This window comes from Nanorana parkeri, unplaced genomic scaffold, assembly GCF_000935625.1.
Source record: "Nanorana parkeri isolate BGI_ZX_2015 unplaced genomic scaffold, ASM93562v1 scaffold244, whole genome shotgun sequence".
Lineage (NCBI taxonomy): Eukaryota > Metazoa > Chordata > Amphibia > Anura > Dicroglossidae > Nanorana > Nanorana parkeri.
This window is the reverse complement of record NW_017306512.1, coordinates 584,934-596,565: the sequence shown is the minus strand read 5'-3', so window position 1 is coordinate 596,565 and position 11,632 is coordinate 584,934.

The following is an 11,632-nucleotide window of genomic DNA, read 5'->3' as shown; positions in this document are numbered from 1 at the left end:
GGACGTACCACTTTCTCTTGTACCCATGTAACAAATGCACACGCTCATGTAACTTCAGAAATGGCACCGAATGTTCTTTCATATGTGAAATTGTTTGTTTGTTTTATTCTTTTATAAATGCAAACCAATAAAAATGTATTTGGAAAAAAAAAAATGAATTTCAGGAATGATTATTTTTGGATACTTACATTGGTTCAGCTTGGCTCAGTGTAAGTATTCAGTTCTCTGGAGGGCTGCTGGAGATGCTTAAAATCATTGTAGTAGTCCGAGCTACATACAGTGAGCACAGGTGTTTTCCGACTGCAGCTCCAGCGGCTTCTACTCTGCACACTGAGTATAGGGAGTCACTCATTGGAACTGCTGCCATTCAGAATATATGTATCATTGTGTCATAAGTAATAGTAACATTTTCACCAAATTAGTAGGGCCATATATGAAATGTGAAAATCTGAACAAAGCAGGGAGGGGTTTGATTTGCTAAGCCACTGCCCTGATTGCTCCTCTGTGTAAATTAAAATTATCACACATTCTAAGTAATATGTAAGTGCAATACAAGTATTTATTTCCTCTCAAAGATATCACTGTGCTCCTTTCGCTAATGCCCTCGTCTACTTTATTCTCTAGAAGGACAGCACCATCTTTGTTCAGGCATCAGCCAGGATGAGCATCTTCTTCCTGGATTGAAATACTGACTAAGAGGAGACACAATCATTTACGTACTGCTGCCGGTTCAGTTTTTGAATGTGTTTCTAAATGTCTGACACAGATCAGCCCCCTTCTGCAGCCTCTCACTCTGTGACTGGCTATAAAGTTGCAGTCTGATCACTGGTTAATGGCAGACTGAGGAAATGCTTTTTCCTGTCTGCAGCAGGTTTATGACATCATGTAATTCTAGACAAAGCCATTTGTCTGGAGCTAATAGACTTTTTAGTGATAAAAGGTATGTTTTTTAATTTTTTTTACTGTTTTGGTATAGTGTAGCATGTCAAAAATGTATTCATGCAGACTTGTAAAGTTACTGATACATCCAGTTTTAACAACAAATTATGAGTATTTTTGCACCCTGGTTAAAATGGAGTATGCCTTGAAATGTTCTGCAATTTGAAAATTATTTTACTTGCTTTTTTCTTTCAGCTTTGTGTTTATGTACCACAGAAAGCCAGGGTACTTGCTGTGCTTATTTGTTAACAATTCAGTTTAGCATATAGTATGTAATTAGTTTATGAATAAGCCAATTTTTTATTTGTTACCACTCCATGATCCATCGTTACTTAAATTACCTAACCCACATTGTGAAATATAAACTACATGTACAGCAGACAATGAAAGTTCACTTCTCAGTTGATGGTGATGAGGTTGTGAAATTGCAAGAAACCACCCCTGCCCTAGATCAAGTAAAGCTAATAAGATGCACTTGTAAAAACGTAAGCATGCATATGACATAAAATAACTGTTGGGATAAGCTTATAACAATCTGCCAAATAAATTGTTTCCCAATCCTGCTTTTGCAACATCGCAATACATTTAGTCCTTGTGTAATGGGCTGATTAGATTTTTTATATTGCAGCAATGGCAAAGGTTATCTGCTAAGCATGAATTGGGGTGTACAATGGGAGCTTTCTTATTTATTTAAAAACAACAACATGCATTGGCAGGTAGCTCTTAGCACACGCATACACACAGCATGGAGGGCAGCAACCCAGCTCTTCTCTCCGTGTCATCTGCTCTGCGAGCATCCAGCGCTCTGCTATCAGTGCTGAGATGCAGGGCCAGTGGTAGGAGTTTTGCACCACAGGACCTGCTCAAGGGGCAGCTGCTTTGGGCCCCACAACAATGACTTAGCCCTGGGCAGCTGCCCCTTTTGCCCTGCGTTAAAGACGCCCCTGCTCTTGTGTAAAAACCATAAATGTAGTGCTGCGTGAGCTGTCTACCTAAGGAGCCCAGAAGCTGAATCTGGTTACAGTCAGAACTGGGGTATTATACACTTTGACCCACCATCATAGGATGCATGTGTTTTCCTATGATGGCAGTTCCACCACACCAGATTATCAAGCCTCATAGGATGTTTTATGGCAGTGGTCAAAAAACATACCAAAACTTCACCTCCAAATTGGAATACACTATGTGTTAAACTGTGTCACTTAGAAAAGCCAGACAAACGTTAACAAACAATGACAATAGAGAGAAAAAGAATTTGTGAGTCTTTGTTGTTCACAAAGCAGGGTTTTGGCATTAGAGATTATACCTGGCAAAGATGCTCCTTGTGACCAATGTATTTCAAATGTCTGGAGGTAATATAACTACAGATTCTGAGGATTGCCTAACTATAGACTTTCCAACTCCCATGGCCAGAGTAAGTGGCCAGGAGAAGATGGTTTGGAAACTTTATTACCCAATAGGTTTTTGCATTTTCACTAGGACTGCAAGCCTGTAACCCCGGAACAAATATATCTATTAAAACTGTGCTGTAATGTTGTTTTGGATGTTGACTTTATTGGGTGCTCACATAGAAGACATTCCCATTATTTTCTCTAAAGGTTGCTGAGGGCGTCAAAAGGATTCCGCCATAAAACAAGGTTTTTATTCAAACACCTTTACAAAGTGCTTACACATTCCAGACAATCCTCCTTAATCACAGTTATACAAAGAATATAAAAGCTAACTGGTATAAATGCACCAACCCATGCTTTTTTGGACCACAATTTTGGTACTGTTGAAAATCCAGGTTGGAAAACCTGTGCAGTTATAAAAAACGAGTGCCTGAAAACAAAACCGTTTGTTTCCTAATAATGACAATTATAATACATTGTGCAAAAGTATAATAACATTGCAAAACATTTGCATATTTAGTACCTACTAACTGCAAAAAAACAAACAAACAATAAGTAGTAATATACCTGGATATAATACAAGTGCTACCAGCTCATCTGGCATGAATGAATATCACTGTATTTCGGGTATGAGTTCAGAATGCTTCTTACGATAATAATTTCGCTTTTAGTGTACCCTCTTTATTACCTAAGGTGATAACTTAAAATCATACAGATCTCCAGCTCATGATGTGGTGAAAAAGAGACTTTTAGATCCTCAGGCTAAAAATAATAATAATAAGGTGATTATGATTTAAATTTAACTAGAATAATTTTACAGCTGTATGCAGTTCATTACTTCCCTGATTCACAGAAAGCAATGGGTGGTGATTTTCCAACTGCGTATATTAGATACCATTACAGATTCTCGGATTTACTCCATTGACCTAGCCTTCAACATTTGAAACCTAATACAGGAAATAAAACAGGTCTGTGGATCACTTTTAAAGAAGTAAATATACTACGCAGTGGTATCATCACACTCACTATCAATGGCCCATTTGTTTTAATAAAATGAAGTCAGGAAATACAAAAGACTATTTAAACTACCTGATGTGCTTCCTGTAGTGGCTACAAACAGCTCCTCCCTCTGAGCTCTTTATTCCTAACATCTGCTCCTTGTCGGGAATAGGTACAAATAAAATGGTAGGTTAATATAACTACCTGCAGATATAAACTGTAATCAGAAAATTAGGAGGTGCTCAGTTGCCTTGTTGCTCTCCCTTGCAGATAAGTGTTGCTTAAATTTCCATCACTATAGCTCTACAATAAAAGAAATAGCATGTGATCTAGAACTGGCAAATAGATTGAGCATAGATGACCTAGTCACTGAACGATCTTGTTTGAAATTTTCTAAGAATAAAGGAGGCATGATTGTTTTTGCTTGAAGATGCTTTTTTGTGGATTCAGCAAACACCCTTCCTCTAGCTTAATTGTTGGTTAAGCATACAAAGAGTCTGGGAGAATTCAATATGGCGAGATGTTTTTCCTGTGAGATCAATTAGCAGGGAAATGTGTCTTCTAACATTTAAAAGTGTGACCATAGCTTGTAGGTTGATCTAGTTGAAATATGGCGGATTTAACGACAATCATATATGTCCTTATTCAGTAAAAAACTGCTAAATCTGAAGTTCAATTAAAGCTGAACTCCAGGATACAAATTAATGTCCGCAATAACTTCCATTGCATATATAAATAATGAATGTGCTATTTTTTATTTTAAAACTTACCAGTTTCTTAGAAAAATATATTTTAAAACTCTGTGATGTCACAGTTTACTTTGAGAAAATGCAGCTACGGCTGGGCACCAAGAGTTGGAATTCAGCAGGCATATATGGCATGGTGCCACTTGGAGAAACTAAAAAAAACATTATGCCATAGGAATTGTAGTTGTGAACAGGTGGGCAAGATTGGGTGCAGGGATGTGGTTCATGTAAGCAGGTGTGGATGGGAATGACAGACCAGGCGACTCCTAGCCTGTTAGTTGAAGCGTTAGATTATGGTGGGTGGGGCAGACCAGGAGTCTCATGGCCTATTAATTGATAGATAGCGACCAATTTAAAAGTGTTCTGGCCAGCTTGGCCATCACTGATCATTCAGATGCGGATTTTACTTTGCTGGTGCTCTAAGTATTGTGACGTTGGGGAGGTTAGCACAAATGGCGAGCGCTTAAGGACCAGTCATGAAGCCGTTTTCACAGAACAAAGGACAGTCTTTTATTAATTCCAAAAGGCAGAAAGAGGAAATCCAATATAAATAACTTGCTGTAGCATATGACAGATACGGGCTCACCAATCCTTGAGTTGTCCCAAACACTCACGGTGTCCCAGTCTTTTAATAAGTCTCTCTTGCAGCACTGCTGCTCCGGCCCCAATCTTCAGGGCCACTGTCTGGTTCCTCCAGACAACCGCAATAACATGCCAATCCTTCCAATATGTTTTACGAACCTGCCGCTCCCTGCTGCACTGGCCTCCACACTGACCCCTGGGTGGAGTTCTCCTGACTCACAGGTGGGGGCCCTGAACAAATCCCAGCACCCTCTTCATGAGGGCTGTACACAGGTGCATAATCACTATTAAAAAGGCATGGAACCATGGAATGGAGATTTGGAGGCCACATAACACAGTGGTATTGCCACGCAATGCCACAGTATGTAGCAACAACAAAAACATGTTGTACGAAAGAAAGAAAAGAACTTTAGCAAATTAGATAACACTTCTGCCCGGTGTAGAGCTTTAATAGATATTCCCTCTACTGTCAGATCAGTGTGCGATTAGCAGGAGTTTATCTGATGGTACTGTATGACAACCATCCAAAACAGTAGTTGGCAACCAAATGCAAAGCATAGATACAGCTACACCTGCTGATAATCGGGGTGAACAATCTAAGTATACTTCATTATTTGAGCTAAATAGAAAAAAACATCAGCCTTAATTTAAAAGGGTTAACCCACACATGAGTAATTAATGTGTTTGTTGGTTGAATACTCATCAGTAACATAGTGAGGGGAATTTATCAAACCTGAGACAGAGAAAATCTAGAGCAGCTGTACATGGCAACCAATCAGCTTCTCTCTTTCATTTTAAAATCTTAACTGAACAAACTGAAGAGAGAAGCTGATTGTTTGCCATGGGCAACTGCTCCAGATTCTGTCTGCTCCAGTTTTCATAAATCCCCATCAGTACGTCTTGGCATCAATCAAATCCTGAAATACAAGCTGTACACACACTATGATCTAGCTGTGTAACAGTGCTGAGAATAAATGCAGTATATCAGGGGTTGGCAACCTTGGCACTTCAGCTATGGTGAAACTACAACTGCCATGATACCTCTGCCTCTGGGAATCAAGCTTGTAGTTGTCTTGCAATGGCTCATGGCACTTGTAGTTCCCTTCACAGTCGGAGTGCTGCAGCTGCATTCCCCTGCAATATATAGTACTTAGCTGGAGTGATGTGTTTCTTTCAAGTTGGAAATTCCTCTGCAGATACATGATAAATGTGTGTTACCACCAAAAACAACAATGCGTTTCCACATGGTCTTTTTTGAGTAGCCAATAAGACCGAAAATGGGTTGAAATGTGTTGTTGCCATCAGGATGTAACATACTATATATAGCATTTATTCTCAGCGCTGTTACACAGCTATATGCTGTATGTATCTATATATGTATGACTTATATTTTAGGATTTGTTTGCTGCCAAGATTTGCAATGTTACTGATGAGTATTCAACTGACAATAATACTTATAACTAATACTTATAACCCATTTTTAAAGAATCAGTCCCACATACTTTAATATTTCCACACCACTGCAATTGCAATCTTCAGTAGATTGCTATCAATATAACCTTATTCACCCTGGTCCTCAGAAATAGGGGCGTTTTTTTTGGGTTGTTTCTAGTCCTTATATAACCTTTCTAAGGAATGTCGATATGACCCAAGTGTGGGAATTTATCAAAACTGGAGCATGGCAACCAATCAGCTTCTCTCTTCAGTTTGTTCAGTTAAGCTTTGAAAATGAAAGATAGAAGCTGATTGATTGCCATGTGCAACTGCTCCAGATTCTGTTTGATCCAGTTTTGATAATTTCCACTCAGTCTTTGCAAGCCACACTTAAAATGAACCTTTACTAAAAATCACATCAACATACAGCTCTGTATGCTGATATGAAATCATCTTATATTCATTAGTTAATCAAACATATATTTGTATTTTACTTAAATTTTTTTTCTACTTCCTGGTCCTCTTAGGCACAAATAATGTAACTGTGCCAAAGCATTGCATCCTGGGAAGGTTACATCAGCAGAGCATTGCTGGGAAATCTCATCTGTAATCTCAAAAGATCTCAGGGAAAGGCATTTTCCTCCCCTGAGATGATGTGCATGGTCACATGTTCTAGTCACATGTGCCAGAGTTCCAGGAAAGTAAAGGGAGATGGATTCATCTGCCCTTAGTAAAAAATGGCCACTGTCAGAAGAATGAGGAAGAAAAGAAAAATAAGGTAAGCAAAGAATAAAAATCCTGCAATTATTTATAAGTATCTGTTTTTGTAAACTCCAGCATATAACTCACCTAATACATCATTCATTAATAGAATCAATGATTACTAAGTTATATGGTTACATTTTGCATATAATCCTGTCTTTGAACACAACAGTTATGATGATATCCAGTGGTGAGTTCAGGGATACCCCCAGTTTGTTTATTATTTATTGCAGACCAAATTTACAAAATTACAAATTTACCCTGGAGCATTTAGCCATGTTGTGCCATATTCGCACTTTATGGCAGACTTATCTGCCAAAACGATCCCCTTTAATGTTGCACGCCTCCCTCACCAGCGCTTCCATCTCTGCCCTGGTCTTCTTCTGGGATTTAAGCCTTTGGCCACTTGCTTGACTAGGCCCCAATTACATAATTCCCACGCATGTGCACAGGACTTTTTTTATTTTTAACCCTAGATGAAAATGAGCACTTAACCCTTGCAGTGCAGGGGTAGCCTCACTGCAAGGGTTAAGAATAATTCTGCCCAGAGTTAATGCAGTATATTGCGAGCAGCTTTTGTATAGTAAGCATGGAATCACACATCCTTGATGCTGTACATTAAATAAATTGCACATGACACTAAAAAGACACTTGAATTACACTCATAACCTTATCACCATTAATACATTTCATACTTTAAAATAAAATGTAACTGTATCGTGCTTAAAGGAGAACTATGAGGTGATTGCTTTCCACTCACCTCATAGTTCTAGCCGACCGTTGACAATGAGATTGTCACAGGTCGGCTCAGTAGATCGGGAAGTGAGCGAACACATACCGGCGTTCGCTCACCTCTCGATCCTGTCACGGCTCTCTGCTGTGACAGAGGAGGGGCTGGATTGCCCCCGCTCCGATCCGTCAGCGCTGACTGGTGGAACGGACCAGGGAGGGGGTGGGTACATCTGGCTCTGCCTCTAGATAGGCAGTGCCAGCTGTCAGTCACGCAGCTGGGTGGACCCAGACATAATTGTCGGGATTCGCTTCAGCTGCAGCGTCTCAGTATACCAGGAGCTGTAGCTCGCGGTATACTGAGCCTAGGGTGACGGGAGGACGCTAGTTTGTGTCCTCCCGTTGCCCTTAGGAGGACTATGGGGAAAAGCTCTGACCGCATATTGGCAGCGGCTTATTGATATGCAAATCACCGCGACCCATTCATATGTAAATATCGCGACCGGGGACAGGGGACAGGGGACAGGAACAGCGCCGGGCATCACCGGCAGCTCCGGAGAGGAGAGCACAGAGTAGAGACTAGAGAGAGCTGGGTGAGGAAGTGTTTTTTTTTGGCCTCCCCCACCAGCTCCCTCTAGTATCTACTGTGTAGTAGTGACGGCTCTGCTAAGAGCCGGCCGTCAGGTGTAGCAAACCGGGCCGAACACAATCAGGTTGATTGTGTTTGGGCTGGCCCAGCCCACCGGGCAAGTGCCCGGTTTGCCCTATGGCCAGTCCGGCCCTGACCATTAACATTGACATAAGTGTTCAGTAGCAATGCTGGGAACTGATACTACGGGCCTCCATCACTACATGTGATGTAGAAATTTAAAAATGTCTTTCCAATGTCATGCAGTCCAGCACTACTTCTAAACCGCCTTATTTACAGGCTGTGTGTTCTCTGTATTCTATCTAGAATACAGCAACATTTTGTTTTTCTATGCATTTAGTTTTTTATGTGTTGTTTTAGCCTTTAATCATTTTCATAGGACAGCATGGTGGCTCAGTGGTTAGCACTTCTGCCGTGCAGCACTGAGGTCCCTGGTTTAATCAGGTTTAAACACACTACAAGAATGGAGTTTCCATGTTCTTCCATTCTGTGCGTGGGTTTCCTCCGGGTACTCCAGCTTCCTCCCACACCCCAAACACAGGCTGGTAGGTTATTCAGCCCTAGTATGTGTGCATATGAGATAGGGACCTTAGACTGTAAGTTCCTTGAGGCCGGGCAAGCTCTGCATTAACTGATGGCGCTATATAAATACTTGCAATAAATAGGACATGTATCTAGATCCGTGGTTCTTAACTGGTGGGTCGGCACTGTGCTAGGTGAGAGGCTCCTCAGCCTTCCACTAGCGCAGCATTGTCAGTTCTCGCACTGAGCAGCAATTCAAAATATGCTGCCCAGCAGAACGTTGATTGGAGTTTCTTCCACCCCTTTTCTTGGTGATATAGATATGTCCAATTAATATTAATGTATATTGTAAAGCGCTGTGCAAACTGTTGGTGCTATATAAATCCTGTATAATAATAATAATAATAATAGAGATCTACTTAATAGCCATGGTTCTTTTGACAATTATGAGAGACTTTTAAGACATCCTCTTGTATATATCTTTTCTGAGGCATGGACAGGTCTGAGGTGTTATAAACCACACATGTAATGTTCTTTCACATTTCCAGAGAAAGTGGTGTGTGTCACTGTGAAATATGTTGAATTTTGCTTCACCCCATCAGACAATTCAGCAATTATATATTATGAAGTACATGGACGTCACCAATGAGCCAAGAGACTACTGGTCGATGGGATGGTATAGGCATTATATAGGTTGAAATAGATTAGTGCAATAATGAACACGTTCTTTTAAAGTTTTTATTACATTATGTATGTGAACAATAAAGGAGAATTTATATAATTTTCTTTTGAACAATAATGTTAAATAGTAAAGTAAATCCTTTGATGTGGCACCTGAAAGTCTTTATATACTTAGTAGAAATAATGTTAGCTTTGATAAGGATGTGGTGCCCTGAATATATGAGCAAGCCTGGGTAATATATGTAATGAATAAAAATATCTAGATTGAGTAATTATACTGAACAAAACCAAGGCACTGACCAATATAATCACTGTTGCAAAACATCTTAGAACAAATGTTGTGCAAACCACTTTAGTCTTATATGATTTAATGCTTATACATGTTGCCTGATATAATCATGATCATGATTGGACCATGTAGAGGTGAGGCAATGCACACTTCCATAGGGATGCTGTTGCACAAAGATGTTTACCAAATATTGGAGATGCCGTGCCTTCCAGTGCGATGCAACTTGGGCCGCGGCTTCATTACCAAAGACAAATGTGGGTCCTGAGGTTACACAGATTTAGAACTACTGTTCTAGAGCATTGTAGGCTTGTCACCTCAAAAGAGGCTGTAGAGAAACTCATAATTTAAAGAGACAGACCATGTTGGGTAGACTTTCAGTGAGATAAGAGTATCAGCAAGTCACAATCAAAAAGCAAAGTTGGCTATAGAGCAAATACATCTGTCCTCATGTCAAGATATCTATGCAAACCATACTCAGACATAGAGCAAACTAGTGAATCTGGGCTTACTTCAACTACCTGGGCAGATATAATTAAACCTGATTTGTTATTGAATACTATTTGTAAATGTTATATGCCTTTAGTGAATAGTCCGATATATGTATCTAGTATGGCTAAAGAGAAACAAACGATCCAAGTAAGGGTTAAATCAGAATTAATTTGCCAAAATGTCTGAAATAAGAACTGTGTTGTAATAGCAGCTAATCAGATTCAAACCTGCACTAGAAAATGAAATTAATAATGTTTCTGGCCTCTATACTGATTTTATACTATGTTGTAATCATTAATCCTCAGTGCTAAATGTGAGGTGTTGGTTGTTCAACCCTACAAATTAATCCACCCCAACATGAAAAAAAAAACGAAATAAAAGACTCTACAAACCACAAAAAGCAAATTAAATCAATATTTAAAAGTTCTAAATTCTATTTTCAAAACAACAAATAAAAAAAAATACCAAACATGGCTATTTTTTTGGTATTTATTTGATTTTGTTTTGTTTGAACATAGAATTTTTGCTTTTTGTGGTTTGTAGAGTCTAATATTCAGACTTTTATGTATTGAGGTGGAATTATTGTTTAATACCAACAGACTAAACCATTTTAGTTTTCAAAATATTTTTATCTATTTCATATATCAAACATCACAACATAACAAAACAAAAAAGAAAATTGAACACAGAAAACGTCCGCAGCATTATTGCTCCCCACTCAACAAACAATCTGCAAATCTGGTTACAATTATTAATATATATACCATCTTATTCCCGTTTCAAATGCTTTCTTAAACATATTCATGTGGATTTCCATGCCATGGGACAGAACCTATGCAAAGAAAAAAACAAAAAAAACAAAGGTGGAGGGCAAAATGGATCCCCCTCCTTCCCCAGGATGGAGGAAGCCTATAAACCCCTTGTCTACTGACATTTAGCACTTATAGATTTAATAATACATTTTCAAATTTGGGTGGCATATATTTTTCGAACCAAGGTGACCATACCCTACTAAATATGTTCACTGTATCATTTGAAATTGCCAACAGTCTTTCATTCCTCATGTACCACAAAATCTTATTTTTACCTGCCGGACTGTCGGGATTCTCGTCTTCCAAGACCTCGCTACCATCTACTTAGCAACCATCAAAATAAATGTGATTAACTTAGATTGAGATAGGGTACAGCCTTTTAGATTTAATAAGGGTTCAGATAGATTTCTCCAAAGTCTCCAACCCAGGATTGTGTAAAATATTCGATAGGACATCCCCATAGTATATGCAGAAGCGTACCTACTTCTGAACAACCTCAAAAGCAGTTAAGAGATACTGTTGAATTAATTTTGGCCTGAACCATTTTAGACCTTGAGTCAGAACATATGATATATTACAACTTTACAAGTGGCAATCGATATGTCTAA